The 21817-nt window shown below is 39.0% G+C and overlaps 1 protein-coding gene across 1 annotated transcript in view; it reads left to right on the top strand.

Annotated features, from left to right (window-relative positions):
• Positions 1-4762: 4762 nt before the first annotated feature.
• BCL7-like (chromatin remodeling complex subunit BCL7B-like protein) overlaps positions 4763-21817 on the top strand; it is a 36465-nt gene continuing 19410 nt past the window's right edge. Inside the window, exon 1 of the mRNA XM_089105689.1 lies at positions 4763-4908. The gene's annotated coding sequence lies outside the window, so the exon portion shown is untranslated. The remainder of the gene's footprint in view (positions 4909-21817) is intronic.

The following is a 21817-nucleotide window of genomic DNA, read 5'->3' as shown; positions in this document are numbered from 1 at the left end:
GGATAAAATTGATATCCCAGAAAAATTATTCCTATTTGGGCAAATCAAACCACACAAGGAATACAAACCTAAGCCTATTCAGTGTCAGAAGTGTTTCAAACTGGGACACACAACAAACAAATGCAATGAAATTCTCCAAGAGTGTAGTAATTGTAAATCTTTCTATCCTAAAGAGCTGACAACTTGCAACAACACTCAGCCTACATGCATCAATTGCAAAGGCCCACATGAATCTACAAATAAATCATTATGCCCTGCATACAAGGAAAGAGCTCTAACACTCCAAATATCAACAGAGAAGGCCATCCCATACCCCTTTGCAGCAATGGAAGCAAATGCTGCCCAACAATACCAAATAAAGCCTGTAATGAAACCAACCAAAACCCCCATGTCAAATGCCCCCAATGCATCAAGCACCCCATATAAATAACCATCTTCTAAGCCCCCTAGCGCAAATCCCTTTCAGAAGGAATCACCAAGCCAACAAGCCTCCTTGTCCGGTGAGATCAGGCCAGCCTGGCCCTCCCTCCCAAGAAGAAACAAACCAGAAACACTACCAGGAATCAATCCCTTAACCAACACACAGGATGCACTACCAAAAAGGCAATCCCCAACTATATGCTTATTCATTCTAAACTATAATGCAGTTCAGGCCATGAACTTACATCAACTACAGAAAACACAAATCATTTCAGAATTTTCAAAAATATACATCACAGATGATATGCTAATTAAAGCAAAAAAATATCTTTCTTTAATTTTAACAAAGCTGAACATTGATACACAGTCATATGAAGAATAAATCAACAACACAACATTTATCAATACTCCAATGGAATGTAAGATCAACTCACAGAAAATAAGCTAAATGAACTAATATCATTTATGAATAATACTTCAATTAATATTGCTTGCCTCCAGGAAACTCATTTAACCCAAAATCAACAAATTAAGTCTTTGGGATATACTATCCTGAGAAAGGATAGATCTTCAGAGAGAAAAGGAGGTGGTGTAGCTTTATTAGTTAATAATAATATAAAATTTTGTGGCATCAATTTTCCAGATTTTGAAAATGATGTTGATGTAATTGGTATAAGTGTTTGGCTGAATAATTTAAAAACCTACATAATAAGCTTTTATAACCCTAATGGCCAAACTACAGATGCCAAGGATTTCTTTAATTATATAAATAATTCTAATATGTTAAAAAATATCATTATTTGTGGTGATTTCAATGCCCACAGCCTTTTGTGGGGGAATAAACCAGCAAATAAAGCTGGTAAATTTATTGAGCATATGACTTCAAATAATAATGAATTAGTTGTTGCTACCCCTCCAAACCTGAATACTTATTTCAACCCCAAAAGTGGCAATTTCTCCACAATTGACCTACAAATTGTGTCTTTAAATTTTTTGAACAAAATTTACATAAATAAAATTGATACTCTATGTACAGACCACTTTGCTATAGTTTGCTTCCTAAATGAACCTGCTGAAACTTTATCTCATACATCCAAATATATCAACACTAAAGCAAATTGGTCTATTTTCCAAAATAAGCTAAATGATGAAATTACAAGTTTCACCCAAAGTTCATGCATTTCTAAGACAACAGTTGACACACATGCTGAAGCGTTGACATCTTTACTAATAAATACAGCTAATCATGCTATCCCCAGGACAACACCTAAGAAAACATTCCCTAAACAAATTCCTAAAGCATGGTGGACGAATGAGTGCCTAAATAAATGGAGGATAAAAAAGGCAGCTAGGACAGAATTCATAAAAAAACCAACACCTACTACATATTTAAAAAAATTACAAGCAGAATCTAATCTAAAAAGGACTATAATAGATGCTAAATATAAATACTGGAATAATTTTGCAAATAATCTCTCCAGAGAAACAAATGAGCCAATTATACATAAAGTCATAAGCCACATATGTGGGAAAAATACTTATCCCAACCCACTCGTGTATGAGCTTATACATAATAATACCCATTATGACAATGATAATGAAAAGGCTAACCTATTTGCAACTCTTTGTTAATAAGCTAACATCAAATAATCAAAGCAAACTGTCCACAATTCCTATGAACCCTAGTTACCAACCACGCCCAGGATCCGAGTACATAACTAATCCATTTTCAATCCAGGAATTGAATAATGCAATACATCATATTAGGTCCAAAACTAGCAGTAGCTATGACAATATACACCCTATATGGATAAAGAATCTCACACCTTCATACAAACAAGAACTGCTAAATTGTTATAATCACGCTTGGGCATCTTCTAGGTTCCCCAATATATGGAAATGTTCGTCCTTCCTACCAATCCTAAAGAAAAATAAACCAAAAGATAACCCTGAGTCTTATAGGCCCATAATGATTATACCTGTGATGGGGAAAATAATGGAGAAAATGATTTATCACAGACTCCTCTGGTTTGTTGAGAAAAATAACATGATCCCACACACTCAAACTGGATTCAAGAAATACCACTCCTCAACAGATGCTTTTATTTTTCTAACAAATGCAATAAATGAATCTTTCTCAAAAAATAATATCCTAGTGGCAGCTTTCCTAGATTTTGAAGGAGCTTATGACAATGAGATCCACCAAATCCTTTTAAATAAACTTGCAAACCTTGGAGTACCTCCTAAGCTAGTATCCTTTATTAAATCCTTCATAGAAGTGCGAAGTTTCATTGTTGGTGTTGGTTCAGCCTCTTCACCCCAAAAGACAATATCCAAAGGCCTACCTCAGGGAGCAGTCCTCAGTTGCCTCCTTCTTGCCCTATATCTCTGGGACATGAACCTACCCCACACGAATCTACAATATGCTGATGATCTGGTGCTATGGTCATCTGGCAACACCTTTCAGATAGCACAGTCAAATCTGCAAAAGTCACTTTTCCAGTTTGAAAAATTCTCTCAACATTCAGATTTACCCATTGCACCCACCAAGTCAAAAATAATCCAATTTCACCGGAAGCGAAACCATGTTAATGCAAAACTAACTCTAAATAAAACAACTATTCCAGAAGATAATAATATTAATTACCTAGGTCTCATGCTTGACCAAAAACTTAATTTCCACCTCCACATTTCAAACACAATAAAAAAATGTTATAGAAAAGCAAATATACTAAAAAGACTTCTTTCCATACCCTGGGGTTGTAAGGAGAAAACCTTACTCCAGTTTTATAAATCACATATAAGACCCCATATTGACTATGGGCTCATTGTCTATGGTGCATGTGCAAAGACCCAGATGCAAAAAATTGAAACAACACAAAATGATATAATACGTCTCATATTTGGTCTTAGGAAACCCACAAGCACCAAGCTTCTGCTTATGGAGAGTGGATTAACAACAATAAGGGAGAGACGTAGCTTTCTCTTGCTAAAACATCTTACAAAAATTGAATCAAATAGCTCACACACATTACATAATTGGTTAAGAAATCCAGCCATGTATAGAGGTATTGCAGATGAGTATGCCAATATTTAAAATTAGTTCCCTGTACCAGCAAAGTCTATTGCACCTACTTTCCCCCAATCCCCTCCATGGAATTGGTCATTTCCCATAATAAATACTGAATTTTCAAAATGGAATAAAGATTTAACCCCCATTGCTTTTGTCCAGAAAAAATTTGCAGAACTTAATACAATTATCTATAAAAATCACTTCCAAATATTTGTTGATGGGTTAAAAATGGATGAGAAGGTTGCAAGTGGTGTTTTCATTCCTCACCTGAAAATTGCAATGGGAGAGAGATTATTTAATAATTTATCTATAATGTCTGCTGAGTTAAATGCCATAATCATGGCATTAGAACACCTTAAGCAAAACCAACCTTTGATTGAAAATTCGAATAATATTATCATCTATTCCGACTCTTTATCAAGCCTTGAGTTGCTGGCCTCAGCTCCTCAATATAAGTTGGACATTGACGCTTATCATTGTCTCAGTATTATTGATAATCTTGCTTCAAGTGGAATAAAAACTTATTTTCAGTACATTCCTAGCCACTCTGGCATAAGTGGTAATCATCAGGTTGATGAAATAGCAAAAAATGCTATAAATATTGACCAGCCAAGTGGGAGACCAATCCCAAATAGAGATATTTACCGATGGAGGCTATCAGATATTAATTTTAATAAGATTAATCCTATCCTTTCCCCCTTTCCCAATAAGTATCTTCCTAAAATTTATCATAGAATTCGTTCTTGAACAAATGGACTAAATTTCCTTGCATTCTCATATAAGCTTTCTAATTCAAGTGGTTCAATTCCCCTGTCTCCTCTTTGCAGGCATTGTAATATGAATAATGAAACAATTGACCAATGCCTATTTGAATGTAATATGCTGACGTCTGCACAACATACCTTGCTTTGTAAACTGTTAAAATACTTCAAACACCACAAAATCCCACTATCAGCCAAGAGCCTAGCCAACTATACCTGCACACAGAGCATAGAAATCGACATCTATCCTCTTATATTGGAACTCCTAGAGTCGAAAGATCTGCTGAAAGATATCTGAATATATCTAATAAATATGAGGCAATCAAGCCAGTAGCTCTGTAGCCCACAGAGTGAAGCAAAAGGAAAAGAGCTAAATAGTTATACTGAAAAGCCCGCCTGCTGTTAAATAGAAGAAGAAATCTTACTGAAAATTCTACCGAATCCTGAGACCCATCTCCTGATTTTCTCCCGAATCCTGAGAGCCATCTCCCGATTTTCTCTCGAAAATTGTCAAGATTTTACAGATTGTTTGAAAAGATAAGTTGAAACACTGTGTCAAATACACTTAATTTTGGCGAAATAATTGAATTTCACTTGAAGCCTATTAGGACTAGGAGACTCAAATCTCTCAGATCAGGGACCTAGACATCAAAGGTAAAATCATATGTTTATAACAACTTTGCTACATCCTGATTTATAAGCTTTCATAAATGGACACATTCTTACAAGGAAAAAAATCCTAACATTGCTTAAAATCCTGCTCAAATTGTTGGGATTGTTGTTTTCAAAACCTAAAGTCAGGAAGAGTAGGCCTAAACCAAGCCAAAGAACGTCAATAGCTCCTTATCTCTAATCTCACTGAAATATTGCAGAAACTAGCTACTCTTTCCAAGCAATCTTGGAAAGTAGGCTAGTTAGGTTAGGACAATGAAACTATGGTAGTTTTCTAGCTGGCACTATAATTTAGCTAGGATGAAAGTGGTAACATTGTTTGATGTCTTTTTTATGCTCTTTCATAATACAATAATCACTTCTGTTGCAAATTGCATCTTGTGCCTTTAAAGGGCTCAAGATACAATGAAAGGGCCTTAACAGCTCATAAGAGTAGCCTAACACCTTACATAATAGATCTTCTGCTTAAATGAAGTACAAGAAAAGTATTTTCAGCTTTACAACTTTGTTCAATCCCAGTATATGGAATTTCAAAAATATGTAAATAATTAAAATTCCTAAATTTAGAAAAAAACCATTGATGTGCCTTAAAACTTAAAACTACTCAAATAACAGTTATGAATTTAGATCTAAAACCAGAGAAAAATAAACTGAAAACTATAATGGTAAAACTGAAAGGCATAATGTTGTTTTGTCAAAATGCCAATAGGTATAACCTGTACAAGTACAAGAAAAGTATTTTCAGCTTTACAACTTTGTTCAATCCCAGTATATAGAATTTCAAAAATATGTAAATAATTGAAATTCCTAAATTTAGAAAAAAACCATTGATGTTACCTTAATTACCTTAATTTGCACTTTGGAGCAAATTAAGGTCCATACTGGATCTGTTGTGCTCCGGGTCAATAATGGCAAAAATTTGTCACTGTGTTAGGGCCCAGTGACACGCCATAGGAGAGGTCTGCTGGAGAGATGCAATTTAAGCCCACTCGGTAGCGGTGGCCACGAGGTAGGTATGGCCCATAAAGACCATTCTCAGCTGTGTAGAGCTGACACTGCCGCGCAACAGCAACTTCAGGTCAAGTATGCGAGATGGTTGGGTATGACAAGTGGTATCAGCCTCCTAGCAAGACACTCATTATGATAAAGTTGGCATCAGTCAGTAGTTGAGTGGGATGGACAGTCCCACTCATATTTCCATGGCTTGTTATTCCATTCCTTGTCAAGTCTGGACTTGAAGGACACAGCCTTAGGTGCTGTTGCTGTTTCAGCTTGAAGGCTATTCCAATCGTTGACAACACGCTCGGAGAAGAAGTGTTGCTACATTTGTGTTTTGACAAAACGTTTTGACAGCTTATGTGAGTGTCCTCTTGTCTGGTGCTGACTTGAATGTTTGGTAAACAGGGGGTTATCTGGTTGTGCGTTATACTTGTAGGTCAGCATTATATCATCATAACGGTGTCTGAAGACAAGTGTTGGCAGCTGCATGTATTCCAGTCTCTTGTTGTATGGGAGATCTCGTAGGCCAGCTATGCACTTTGTGGAACGTCTCTGAACTCCTTTAATTAGACTGGTCTCATTCTTATAAGAAGGGGAGGTGAGACACGTACCAAAATCCAAAACGGGTCAAACTATAGCCTTACAGAGCCTTAGAAAGACTGTACGGGAGCGGCTGGTTATAGTGCGTTTGAGGAGACCAAGGCTTGAATTTGCGTTTGAAACTGCTTGTTGCCAGTGGCCGTGGAACTTCAGTTGTTCATCTATCAGCACTCCTAGATCTCTTTTTTTGGGACTTGTCTTTAGTACTAAGCTAGCCAGTGAATTGGGATCAGACATGTTGTACTGGTGACGGGGGTTGTTGCTTCCAAAGTGAAGGACACTGCACTTTGATGTGTTGAATTCAAGTAGCCAGTCTTGTGCCCACATTTGGATTCTATGAAGGTCATGCTGCAGACTTTGTTGGTTTGCAGGCCCAAACAGCTTGGAGTTGTCGGCATAGAGAGTGATGTTGTTTTCTGTTCCGTTCATCAAATTGTTGATGTATATAAGGAATAGGGTAGGGCCCAAGACAGTACCTTGGGGGACTCTGCTTACAACATTACATGGTTCAGAGAAGACCTTATCACCATTAGTTGTGAAGAGTCAAACCTGCTGACTCCAACCAGTCAGAAAGTCCATGACCCAATCAACCACGTCCGAGTGGGTACCTGCTGCTGAAAGTTTCAATCTGAGACAGTTGTGTGGTACCTTGTCAAAAGCCTTGGCTAGGTCTAGTAGAATCAGGTCCACAGGGATTCCTTTCTCCAGGTGATCTGTTATGGTGTTGTATGTCTCAAGGAGATTGGTCTCAACCGATTTTCCTGGCAGAAATCCGTGCTGGTTGGGGGAAAGTATATTATTATTACGGACTTGACTTATGTCTCCTGCCGGGCGCTGCTTGGCGTAGAGAGTGACGTCTGCCTCCTCCATCCACTTTGGTCCATGCCTTTGCAAGCGTTTGCACATTGCTCAACCTGATATTTGCCATCGCCAGGAACTTGGACAGGCTGTCAGACCATCGTGTCTTTGGTCGGCCGCGAGGTCGCTTCCAACCGGCTTTGACAGGGTCAAAGTCATGGATCGTTTTCGCAGGTATGTGTGGAGGCATTCGAAGTAGGTGTCCAAACCATCGTAGTGTTCGCTCGGCTGCTTGGGTCGAAAGCCGAGACTGCTTGGTGAGCTGCAGCAGCTTCTCATTGCTGACAAAGTCGAACCATCGTAGACCTTCGATCCTCCTCAGGCTCTTCGACTGAAAGACATCAATTGCCTTGAGGGTTGCGGCTGAAGCTTGCCATGTCTCAGCTCCATAGAGCATCACAGAGCCGACGAGGGTGTTGAAAATCTGCAGCTTCGTTGTGCGACTGATGTTCGGTTTTTGCCAGAGGTGACGGTTCAGTCTGCCCATGGCAGAAGACGCTTTGGATATTCTCGCTTGTAGTTCAGAAAGAAGTGAGCCATCTGAAGAAATTATGGAGCCCAGGTAGGTGAACCTTTGGACAACTTCGATGCTAGTGGTGCTATCCAGGCTAACTGAAGGATTGGCAGCAAGAGAGGATGGGTCAATGGCCATAATTTTCGTTTTAGTCAAGTTTATCTGCAGTCCTACTTTTGCAGCCTCTTCTTGTAGGATTCGAAGTGCTTCCAGCAACTGCTCCATGGAGTCCACCAGAATGGCCAAGTCATTGGCAAAATCAGCATCTGTAATGACACAATCTCCAAACTTGAGTCCAAAGCTGAGATGTGAAGTAGTCCTTGTCATAACGTAGTCTATGATGACATTGAAGAGCTCTGGGGCAACTGCACATCCTTGGCGCACTCCTGTCGTGATTTGGAAGAACGGGCTGCGGTGGCCGTTCACTTGAACACAGCTCTCCTTCCCATGGTGTAGAGCTTTGAAGTCTGCAGTATTTCTCAGGGAGGCCTGTCGATTCTAGAATCCGCCAAAGAGCTTCTCGGTCCACTGAGTCAAACGCAGCACGGAAGTCGACGAAGGTAAAAAAAGCTTTTTGTCTGAACTCCGCGGCTTTATCTGTGATTTGACGGATGGTAAAAATCTGCTTGATGGTTGAACGGTCTGACATGAAGCCAGCTTGCTCCGGTCGCCGGATTTTACGAATGATATTTTGACATCGATCTAGCAGGACCATTGAGAAAAGTTTTCCTGGGACAGACAGTAGGGTTATTCCATGGTAGTTCAATCCGTCGCTTCTAGAACCTTTCCTCTTCCATAAAGGGATAATGACACCCTTCCGCCAATCGTCGGGAATTATCTCGGTTTGCCAGATTGTAGAAAACAGGGTGTGGAGAAACAGGAGCATAACAGGACCTGCATATATTAGCAGCTCCGCACTCAGGCCACAGATAACGGCAGCTTTATTGTTCTTGAGCCTTTTTACTGCATTTCCAATTTCTGATGGGCTGAAAGGCTCATCTGGAGGAGCATCTGTTTTGGATCTTGGACTGCCACGTTGGCTGGGACTATCAGTAGGAGGCATAGACAGGCTAGTGTTGTTCAGGAGTGAGCAGAAGTGGTCCTTCCACCGCTCGAGACAAGAACCCTCATCAGAGAGAAGTGTCCCATCCCTGGATAGGACGGGTCCCAATGCTGGTGTTTTATTTTCTGTGAGATTGCGGAGGGGCTTGAACAGGCTACCCATGTCTTTCTTTTTTGCTGCTAGTTCGATTTCATCGGCTTTCCTTGCAACAAACTGAGTTTGGTCTCGGTGAATAAGTCTGTTCTGCACTCCATTGAGCCTTCGATAGGTGGCCATGTCCCCAAGAAGTCTTGCCCTCCGCCTTTGCTCTATGACCTGCAGTGTTTCGTCAGTTAGCCACGATTTCTTTGGGAAACTCCGCTTGCCAAGCACCAGCTGTGCTGCTTCGCTGGTCTGTGATTTAAAATACTTCCAGGCGTCTTTGCTGTTGTTGAGTGTGCCCAGGAGCTCAAAGCGATTTGATATCTCAACACTATACTTCTGGTGAGTATATGGCTCCTTTAGTTTCCCAATATCCGCTGCTACTGGTTTTCTTTCCAATCGCTGTGCATGGAGGCGAAGTTGGACATCAGCACGTACAAGCCTGTGATCTGCATTTCCGAGCTATGCTGATCTGTAAGTTCTGCAGTTCTTCAGCAATGATCTCCAGTGTTTAGAAATAATGATGTAGTCAATCATCTTCTTTGTGCAACCGTTGCTACTATACCACGTGTACTGGTGGATAGTCTTACGTTGAAAGTAGGTGTTTGCGATCACAAGTTCATGGGATCGGCACAGTTCGAGTAGGCGAAGACCGTTATCGTTCAGTGGGTTGGGGGATACAGGTCCAATTGTGCCACGCCAAACACCCATATCATCTCTCACTGTAGCATTGAAGTCACCGAGAAGAACAGTGACATCGTGGGGGGGAACTGTTGACAGACATCTGGACAGAGCAGAGTAGAACTCTTCCTTGGTTACGTCGTCGGAATCGTTGGTTGGGGCATAGCATACAAAAATTGTCATCTTGCCATGCTTGTGCCCAAAGCGGGCCTTCATTATTCTGTCTGATACAACTTTGTGCAAGAGTAAGGCCTTTCTTGCAAGACCGTTTAGCGCAAGGCCAACACCATTTCTTCTCATGCTCCCTCCAGACCAGACTTACGAGTGATTATCGCCTATTCGCTCTTCTCCACTTCCAGTAAGACGGGTTTCTGTGAGACCTGCAATCGCCACTTTATTCTTACGAAGTTCTTGCGAAAGTAGGTTCTTTGATGCAGGTGCATTCAGGGTTAAAACATTCCAGGTGGCTATTCGACGCCCCCTTTGGTCTAGAAGGTTCAGTCTGTCAGTCTTTCTGACGTCATCAGCATGTCCGTTGACGCGCGTAGGTCGAGATCTTAAAAGGAGGTCCGGATCCGAGGCTATGTAGTCACTTTGCGTAGCACTTGATTTTCAGGTGGAGGGTCAGCATTCACAATCTGCTCAAGGGTTTTTGCCACCACTGAGGTCAGACTGATGGGTCTGTAGTTTATGGCTTTGGTGCAGTCACCTTTCTTGAATATTGGGGTGACATGGGTCAGCTTCCAGTCTTTGGGTACCTTTGAGTCAAGCGACAGTTGGAATATATTGCATAGTGGTTGTGCAATTTCTTTGGCAAGCTCCTTCAATAGTCTTGGGTGCAAGTTATCAGGACCGGCGGACTTATTGACGTCTAGCACTTCAAGTTGCTTTTGGATGACAGGGGGGAGAGTAGAATAGGTGGCATTGGGTTAGGGATGTTGTATGATGGGCTATGAGGAAGAGGACCATCTGGTTCATTGGTAAAAACCGATGCAAACTGCCTGTTGTGGAGTTCAGTGATGTCCTTCAAGTTGGTCACTTCCTTGCTATCATCTGTACTGAGTGCTTTTAATGACCTTCTGCTATGGTCCTTACTTGATACATACTTCCAGAACTTCTTTGGGTTATTCTTACTATCATCAGCTAGCTTGGACTCGTACTGTGCGTAAAGTTGTTTAGTTTGGCTTCTTAGTTTGTTTTGAGCTTTCTCAAACTTTTGGTAGTGTTCTTCCTTCCCTCCTTTATTGTACTTTCTCCAGTACCGTCCCCTCCTGTTTCTTTCCTTGCGTATCTCAGGGGTCATGAAAGGCAGTGTTTTGGGCTTTGGCGTGAGTTTTACTGACATGTTTTTTTTTAAGTGTAAGTAGCTCGTCCTGTAGGTTAGCCCATTGTTGGTTGACGTCCCCTTGAAGTAAAGGTGACCAAACTACGCCTTCCACCTCTTTTCTGATCACCCTGTAGTCTACATAAGTTTTCTTTATGTAATCATTTTTTATCTTACAAAATGACACATTCACTTCTAGGATTAGATGATCGCTCTTTCCTAGAGGAGGTAAGTAATTTATGTTCTGAAGCTGGTCTTTATCCCGTAAGAACACTAGGTCCAGTAGAGTCGGTCTCTGGAAAAGTCGGCCTCTAGTAGCTTGTTTGACAATCTGGTAGAGATTAAGGTCGTGAAGGCAGTCTGTGAATAGATTCGTGCTTCTGCTTCTGTTCGTAAGTACAGGTATATACGGATATCCCTCCTTCCATATGAGGTCAGGGAAGTTGAAATCACCAGCTATAAAAAGGTTCCCCATGTAATTCATTGTTGCTTTATGCAGCATTGTTGCTATTGTCCGCTCGGTTTCTTGGCAATCTGTAAAAGCAGATGGGCTTCTGTAAATACAGCCTACTCTGGTTATTACTCCACTGCCGTCATCACATAGGTCGAACCATACAGATTTGACAAATTGTGAGTTACCTGGGAGACATAATGATCGTATACTATAACATGTCTTGAATAGTGCCAACGTACCACGCCTGCATTCTGAAGACTGTAGGTTTGACATGACACCATACCCTGGAATCTTAACATGGGAATCTTTGAGCCTATTTCTACTGGACTTGGGACAAACCTCAGTCAATATGAACAGATCATAATTTTTGCAATAAATTACGGATTTCAGCTTATTTAATTTGTTAGGAAGTTGGTTAACGTTAGTAATTAGAGCATAAAAGTCTGTACTTACTCGTTTTTGGTATTGCTTACTCTAGTTGTTAGTCCTGTTTCCTAGTTGATCTAAGTCACCTGCTGTTTTGCCTAAAGTGGTCGCTGGCGCTTTCGAGTTAGCAGTGTAGTAGCTTCCAGAGCTTGTTTCGCTCTCCAATGAGCTGTCACTAGTCATGGGGTGAGAGTCTTTCCATAGAAAAAGTACTAACATGTTTGGTAACACCCATATTTACATTATTTACACAGTTCTCAACTTGGAATTCTACATCTGCATCAGGTTCGGAGGAGGGACTTCTCCGCTTTTCGGGTTTTTTGACACAATACAGAGGTCACGGATTGCGAGGTTTTGTTCACCACTAGCTATTCTGTCCTTAAGCTCTGCAACAAGTGCTTTATATCTCTCTTGATCTTGTTTCAATCGATCATGGCGGAACTGTCCTGCTCCTTTCCTTGAGAAAGACTCTTTCAAGATCTGTTTTTTAATTTGAAAGGATGACACAGTAAACAAAAGGGGTGGTGATAACAGTTATGAATTTAGATCTAAAACCAGAGAAAAATAAACTGAAAACTATAATGGTAAAACTGAAAGGTATAATGTTGTTTTGTCAAAATGCCAATAGGTATAACCTGTCAAGTAGGCTATACAAATTTCTCATAAAAATCAGAAAAGGGTTAACATAGTAGCTTGAAAATACCTTCCAAAAGTACGTTCCTGGCCCTGGATTCATTGCTGAGAGTTTTATTTTCCTAACCTAACCACTTTCCAAGACAGTGAAAGGTAGCTTGTCTAGAATTTTACCAGTCTCACTTTTATAACACTCCTCTTCCCCTCTGGGGAGAGGAGTGAAGGCAAATCCTTCAAAATTTCTTCCCTGGAGATCATTAATGCTCTGCATGTATCCCTGAGAGTTTTGTTTATTCTTGGAGATCCATTGTCACTTAGAGTTAATATCAACTAGGCCTAGGTTACATTTTAAAATAACAAAAACAAAACTAGAATCTTACCTAATGAAATTTTTAGTGAGTTCCTTATAAATATGATTGACAGACAATTTCTTCATTTTATATGAAATAAGAATTTATTAGTCTATTCTAATATTTTCTTGTGAAGTTTTGTAGGCTATATCAGTTAGCACAGAGTCATATCTTGGTTACAGTATATTTTAGGGCCTCTGCTATGGAAGACAACATAATAATAATAGCATAGTACCAATGCTTTTCCTGTCAACACTGTTCCCAAATATAATTACCTTAAATTGCACTTGCCAGCAATAAGTACAAGTCCTATGAATGCCAGTCAATGATGATGGCAACTCAACTCATTAGGTGCATCCCATACTGTGGCCAAAGGCTTCCTACATCAGTCAAATGCAGACTTGAAGGCTTCTACACTGGAAGACATAACAGCATTCTGGCCAAGGGAGTTCCATTGGTTGACTGCATAATTGGAAAATAATTTACTTTTCATGGCTTGGTGTTAGTATGTTTTTGTTAAAGCTTCAAGGGATGACCTCTAATAGTCTGCAAACTTACTATCTGGAACAGGTTGTGGATCACACTCTGGTCATGCACTAACTTGTATGTCATTAATACATCTCATTGCCTATGTATATATGTGAGAGATACTAATTTGAGATTATGTAATTGGGTAGCATATGGCAGATGTTGAAATCCCTTTATGCATTTTGTTGCCTGTCTTTGGACAGATTTGAAAGCCATCTGGTCTGTTTTATTAATTGGCATGGCAATGCACATTCCATACTCCAATCTAGGTCTCACCAGGCTCTTGTGGAGTTTTGTACCTATTGCTGGGGATCTACTAGTGATTTTGTACATGATGATACCAAGAGTTTGGTTAGCCCCAGCTACTGCAGCTTGGGTTTGGCAGTTGAATTTAAGGCTTTCATCTACAACAACTCCCAAATCTCTATCTGAGGTACTCTTGGAAATTGGTTGCCTCTCACCAGCATTTGATAACATTGAGTATTGCTATTGGGGGCTATTTCTTCTAAAATGGAAAACCTTGCACTTTTCAACATTAAACTTGAGCCTCCACATATTGCCCATTTGTAAAAGCTATCTAGATCTAACTTTATAATAGTTGCTGCCCTGCTAAAATGTTCCACCTCTTATGAAATTCTAGATGAGGGGCTTTTGTCTATCTTGAAAAGTATTTGAGGAAGGAAGATTACCAAAAAGTAATTTAAAGGCTCATCTTTTCAATTTTCAACAAATTTCCTCACAATGTCACATCTGAAGATAAGAATTGTTTCTCCATAGTTTTAAAGATAGTTGTGAACTTTGATATGATATTATTACATAAAATTTCAGATACCTGCATACACTCCCAGAGCTACAGATTCTAAAATACAAGGTGAGAAACAGTGAACTGGAAGGGGAATCCTCTGCTATTACAGACATGACATTCAAGCTACCCCAGTACGTCCCAGAGGAAACCAACTATCCCAAGAAAGTATCTGGTAAAAAATAAAAGCAGCTGATGGAGTAAATATCAAACTCAGAATCTACTACAGAAGTCCAAATAACAGTCTTGAAAATGACTTGCACTTGCTTGCAGAAATTACTGAAATCTGCAGTGAAAACTTATCAAATGTAGTCATTGTGGGTGATTTCAACCAACCAAAAATCAACTGGTCTAGACAGCACATGCACTTGCACAACCCAACATCACCCAAGGCGAAATTGTTGGAAATGGTGAATAGCTTGTCTGAACGAATTTGTCTTAGAGCCCACCCAAACCAGAGGTATAGAAAGACCAAGTATATTGGATCTGCCGCTGAAAAACGATTCAGAACTGATAGAGAATATCTGCTTTCTAGCAGTGGTGGGAAAGTCTGGTTACTATATTGTAGGCTTCCAGATTTTGGCCAATGACAGCAAAGACAAAAAACTACAACAGAGCAGACTTTGCTGCAATGCGCAATGACCTCAGCACAGTGGATTGGGAAAAAGAGTTCAGTTTGACTGAAAGTTGTGACAAAATGTACTCCAGATTTCTCTCCATCATGCTTCAGGCTGAGGAGAAACACACATCAGTTGCCAAACAATATAAAGACCAACCCTACCACACGCTGTTTTGCACCTCATCAAGGAGAAGCAAACCTGTTGGAAAAATTACATAGCTGACAAGTCAAGCCCTCTCAAAGCAAGAGCCTACCAAAGGCTACAAAACAAATTGAGGCAACAAACCAGGCAAGCAGCTAGCATGTGAGAGCAAAACCTTGCAGTATCTGTCAAGACCAACCCCAGAATGATTTGGAACCAGATAAATTCTAAATGCATTGCAAAGCCAGATATTCCAACCTTAAAGGACCCTATGACTGGACTCCTGATTGAAAGATCTGCAGAAAAAGCAGATTTACTCAACACATATTTCACTCTTCACCCAGGAACCTATTCAGTCATCACTACCAACCCTGCAAACCATAGTCTCTGACTAGACACTCAGGGTCAAGATAGATCCACAGGTGGTCCTGAAGAAACTCAAAGAGCTAAGGACAAGGAAATTGCCAGGTCTGGACAGACTTCACCCCAGAGTGTTAAAAGAAACCACAGATTTAATTGCAGAGCGCCTATCAAATACTTTTCAAAAATCCTTACAGTTGAATGAACTCCCTAGTATCTGGAAAAAGGCAACAGTGATACCATTGCACAAAAGGAAAACTGCCAATATCCACTAAATTACTGCCTTATCGGTCTAACCTGATAAACCTGCAAAATACTGGAATCTGTGATATCTGACCACATCCTTGAGCACCTGCACAAAAGAAAGATAATCATTAGCAAACAGTTTGGGTTTTTGAAGAGAAGGTCAGCAGAGTCACAGCTTCCTCTGGCAGTGGAAAACTGGAAAATACACACAGATAAGGATGATGAAGTGGATGTCATTTACATAGATCTTAAAAAGGCCTTTGATAAAGAACCTCATTGTTGCCTCTTATACAAACTCTGCAACCTTGGTCTGGGAACCACAGTTGATTGGATCAAACAGTTTCTTATTGGAAGGTCTCAAACAGTATCAGTAGATGGAGTTCCAAGTACACTCAAAGTTCAGGTAATTGGCAGTGTTCCCCAGGGCTTGGTTCTTGGTCCTCTCTTATTTAACCTGTATCTCAATGATCTAGTAGAAGGCATCAACTCAGAGATTCTACTGTGTGCAGACAACACCAAACTGTATAAAGTAATCAAAAAAGCTGCTGATGCACAGTCTCTACAAGAGGACCTTGAAAAGCTCAATAGATGGATGTCCAATGGCTAATGGAAATCAATATTGACAAAAACCATAAGCTAATGATAGGGAAGCCTACTATCCACTATGAATATAGACTAGAGGATTTACAAATCACATCATGCCAGGAGGAGTGCGACTCGGGGGTTGTCATTGACAGCAGCCTCAACTTTCAGGCCCACTATAACAACATTATTTGGAAAGCAAATCGTGTTGCAGGATTTTTAAGGTGCAACTTCACTTTTAAAAAATAACAAGACCCTTTGTCTTCTCTTCAAAGCTCTAGTACAGCCAATCCTTGAATATGGTCATTGCACTACACGTCCCTTTTACAACAAAGACATCAAAGCTCTCGAAAAAGTTCAAAGACAAGTAACAAAGTTCTGTCCAACTCTGAGAAACTTACCTTACAAAGATAGGCTTCACAAGCTCAAGCTTCCTTCACTAGCTTATTGACTGCACAAGAACATGAACTTCAGAGCAAATCTCAGAAATAGAGCACTTATTGGAAATTTGATGTTCAAGATCAGGGACTTGGGCTTTGACATTATTTATAGACCTTGAAATCTCAGTTTCTAGCTTTTTCACAAATGAATGGACAATATTTTGAATAGTAGCTAGGGATGGGATTTTATCAATAATAGGCTGCATACTGCTGATTGTGGCTTGAACAATACTTGACGTTCAAGCTGTGATTAGAGTTGCTAGAAGCAGTAGGGGAGTGTTTTCAATTTGGACTCTACCTGTTGATAAATTGTATAGTTAGGAGATACTCAGGCATGTCCATTTATCATATTCATCACAAAAGATTGCATAAGAATTATCATCTAGGACTATTTCACAGGCTAAACGTTTGTCATGTCCTTTCTTGGGGCTGATAAGCGCTCTTTTTTTTACTCCCACTAGACACAGTGACGGATCCCGGGGGCACCCCCCCCCCCTAGCGTAGTCAAAATAGTTTAATTTACTTAATTAACTCAAGTTTGCGTTAATTAAACTTGCTCATAATGCAAGTTTATCGGATCAACCTATTTTGAACCCCCCCTCCTAATTTTTTTTTTTGTTCAACCTATTTTGCGCCCCGCCCCCTCCCCCCCTAAAAAAATGCTGGATCTGCCCCTGACTAGACATCAGATCTGTATTACTCATTTGTTGTTTTGGTGGGATTATATTGGAAGGCTACTGCTAGTTCAAACTTAATGTCAAAACAACAACCTTGTACAAAAACAAACTAGTAGTATCAAAACCAACATATTTCAACACCTAGGTAGTGAGGCCTAGTGAATTTTTACTAAGGAAAAGACTACACAGGCTGTTGAATATTATTGCCTATGGTATTCCCTTCAACTTAATGATCAGCCCTTTATTCAATTTCACTCTAACCTAACATATAAAGTTCAGAATGTTCAAATCATTAACCACAAAAAGACTCCCTGTTCCTGGAAATTGGCAGTCCACTGAATTGCACCTGTCTCCTATCATTTTCTCTGCTCCAAGTACAAACATAAATAGAGCTACTATCAAGTCTTGCAAGCTTTTGGAAGATATTAAATTTTGTTGCAACACAACAAAGGCCAAATGGAACAGGTGTAAAGCCCTGATTGAAGAGCTAAAACAGAAAACAAATTTGTTTGAGTCTGGCATCATTATCTTCAAAGGGCAGATTACTCCAAAAAATATGACTGTTCTTTTTGGTTGGGAAGCTCCTACATAGTTCTGCAATAGAGATCTTTTCTTCCATACATAAATTAAGGAAAACAATATTTACTTTACAATTTTACATTATATAATTTTGTCATCTAGTTTTCAAATGCAACAGGTATTTTCTACGTATTAAATTGTTCTGTTTTGTTTTATATTATTATTACTACCGTATAGGTAGCCTAGGTCAATTCATAAATTTGTTAAGTTAGAATAAGTTAAAATAAATTAAATGAAGAAAAACTAACACCAAAACCATGTTTACAAATGAACACATTTTTAAATCTTAACTTAACTTACATTATCTGTAAATTGTGTTATAAGTGTTACCATTTTTCTAATTATTTTGTTTTTTCTTTTATGCTTTCATCACCCCCTACAGCTAATCATCGCCCCCCAAATTCACCTTTTCCCGTCACCACCCCCTGAATTTCCTGCACAGCCCCCCAGGAGGCAGTAGTGCTCACTTTGGGAATCACTGCTCTTAGCTGTTCTTGATATACTGCTGATACAGCCATTTGACAGCCTGCATATATAGCATGTTTCAATTTTATATAACCTACCCCCCCCCCCAACATTATCTGGAAATGTCTTCTTAAATACCTTTAGCCTTAATGGTAATAATAGTAGTAGTAGTAGAAGTAGTATACATAAAGTACCTTTTGGTTGGTTCAACATCCCCCTTAACATGAACTGAAAGTTTCAACTTATTACTATAAGCTGTTCCTGAGATATAGCTGTTGCAGCTTTTCAATAACCTCCATCCACATAGTTTGTTTCAATTTAGGCTAGTTCACCATCCTCTTCAACATTCCCTGAAAGCTCCCCTGTAATATCCTTAGCTTCAGTTGTACTAGTAGTAGTTGTAGCATTAGCAATTTTTGTAGTAGTTGTAGCAGTAGCAATTTTAGTAGTAGTAGTAGTAGTGTTAGTAGTTGTAGTAGTATGCACATTTTGCTTTTTGCCTAGTTCAGCATTCCCCTAAACATATCCTGAAAGTTTCGTTTGGAGAATTAATGTGGTTTGGGAGGGAGGCTGCTTGTGCTCCAATTTCTTTCGACTCATAAAAAGGCCACTAGAACTTTTCATTTCCATTCAAATGAGCTCTTTAAAAGTTTTTATGATAGTGCTGTGCTGCTGATGGTACTGCTTATATGCCCTTTTGAAAACATGCAGACTTATAGCTTTTTTTTACAACTTAATGCTCTAGACCAGGAGTGGCCAACCCGCGGGCCGTATGCGGCCCCCTGTAAACATTTTTGCGGCCCGCGAGATTCATCACACTTTTATATTCTGCGCCTTCATGATGCGCGCACATCTTGGAACATCACAGATTCGATGTTTCTCTCTTAACAATGTTGTTTATTGATGTATATAGCCCAAGTATTATATCATTATGTTATATAGCCCAAGTATTATCAATGTACCATGTTATGCAAGTAGTTATAAAAAATAGTGAAATACATTCAATCACATGCACTTGCGCTTTGACAATTTAAGGATATTCTGAAAGAATTAGATTCTGAATAGGCTATTGTGACGTTGTGTACTTCAGTCAAGTCAGATAGTTAAGTCGTGGAAGATGTTTACAGCAATTTTATCAGTTACGGGAAGAAATTGATTTGCTTGTGAATGACAAACGACAAAAAAAAGGTCTGTGCCAGAATTAAGAAATGATGAGTGGTTATTGGATTTATGCTTTTTCGTGGATATTGTCAACAAACTCAATAAATTAAATATATAATTGCAAGGAAAAGATAACCTCATAGTCAATACATTTAATCACATCAGAACATTTCAGGACAAAGTGTTGTTATTTGAATCACAATTGAAAATTAATAATGCTCACCACTTTCCATTGTTGAGAGAATTTAGGAAATAAAAATGTAACAATTATATCAAATATGCAACAGAAATAAGAAAACTTGCAGATGCTTTTGAAAGCCTATTCAATAATTTAGTGTTGGAAAAAAATACACTAAAAATTTTTGAAATATATTCTTGTCCTTTTCATGTTGAAATTGAGTCTGTCCAAGAATATCTCCATATGGATCTGATTGACATACAGTGCAATAATGAATTAAAACGCATGTTTGAAAATTCATAATCAAAAATAGATTTTTTTAACATCTACGTCTCAAAAGAAAAATTATCCAATTCAAGAAATTCGGCCCAAAAAGTTGTTAACGCTTTTGGTTCAACTTATACCTGCGAATTGTTTTTTTTTAGAAAATGAAATTGACCAAACACAAAACACGCTCAAACATAACTGACTCTAACCTGCTACATCAATTACAACGTACAAATACCCAACTTGAGATCGACTTGCAAAAGCTAAGTGAAAAAGTGAAAAAATAATTATTGCACTAGTGAAATAATATTTTTCTATGATTTTGTTTTTTACTTCGTTATTTTTTTATTGTTTGTATTATATATTTTTTACAATGTGCATTTAGTATCATTATTATTATTATATTATCTATTTTTATATGTGAAAAAAATAGTAAACATAATCAAATAAAAATTCATTATTTTTCAATTTGTCACTCCAAAAAATATCTATAATAGGTCTAAATCTAATATGGATATATATAATTTTATATGCGGCCCGTGGAGTTATGATGCATTTCCAAAGTGGCCCACAAGATAATTTGGGTTGGCCATCCCTGCTCTAGACCATTCCTGGGATACTTCCGATCTCTCTTTTGATAAGCTGCTTGTACAGTTAGTCCAATATCCCCCTAAACATTCCCTGAAAGTTTCAACTTCCTACCTGTAGCCTCAGAAGTAGTAGCAGTAGTAGTAACCGAAGTAGCAGCAGTAGTAGCATTAGCAGTATGCACAGAGTGGCTTTTGGTTATTTCGACATCCCTCTCAAAATGCTCTGAAATTTTCTACTTAATACTCTTAATCTATTCCTGAGAAATTGCTCATACTTACTTTTGGCGACCTGAATGCACACAGTATGTTTTGATTTACTTCAACACCACCTAAATGCTCCTTGAAACTTTCATGTTAATATCCTTATTCTCAGTATAAGTAGGAGGTGTATCTGTCATAATGGTAGCAATAGTTACAAGATGCACATAGTTTCTTTTGATTAGTTGAACATCCCTCTCAACATGCCCTTGGTCAATTGATCATTCTCTTGAAGTTCCAACTTAATACCCTTAGTCATTCTTGAGTTTCCCCCTTTTGACAACCTGTATGGCCATAACATGTTATGATTTAGTTCAATGCTCCCCTCATCATTTTCTAAAAGCTTCACTTGAATGCACTTGGTCTTTTTGAACACCAAAGGTCAGACATGCCCTGTTTCACAATAACAAATGCTATACATAAACAATGGGCAAATTGCATAACTTACACCCTTTGCTCTGAGGGCTTGGGAGGGGGGTTGACATCCTAAACATCCCCAGAGACATAGTTATTGCCCCTCAACATTATCTAAAAGCTTCACTGAATGCGCTTGATCTTTTTGAACATCAAATGTCAAACAAGCTCTCTTTCCCAATAACAAATTCTATATATAAACAATGGGCTAATCGCATAACTAACAGCCCTCTCTCTGAGGGCTTGGGAGTGGGTTGACATCCTAAACATCCCCAGAGACATATTTATTGGACCTTTCAACTATGCTGAACAAAATGGCTATCTCAAAATTCTGATTGGATGTGTTTGGAGAATTAATGTGGCTTGGGAGGTAGGCTGATTGTGCTCCATTTTTTTTTTTTTTTACTCATAAAAACGGCACTTGAACTATTCATTTCCTGTCAAATGAGCTCCTTAAACGTTTCTATGATAGTGTTGTGCTGCTGATGATATTGCTTATATGTGTATGCTCATAGTTTTTTCTCATTTAATTGACCCCCT

Source organism: Artemia sp. Qi Xiang Cuo, chromosome 19 (assembly GCF_049724085.1).
Source record: "Artemia sp. Qi Xiang Cuo chromosome 19, ASM4972408v1, whole genome shotgun sequence".
NCBI classification, from domain to species: Eukaryota; Metazoa; Arthropoda; class Branchiopoda; order Anostraca; family Artemiidae; genus Artemia; species Artemia sp. Qi Xiang Cuo.
This window is presented reverse-complemented; position numbering and strand designations above follow the sequence as displayed.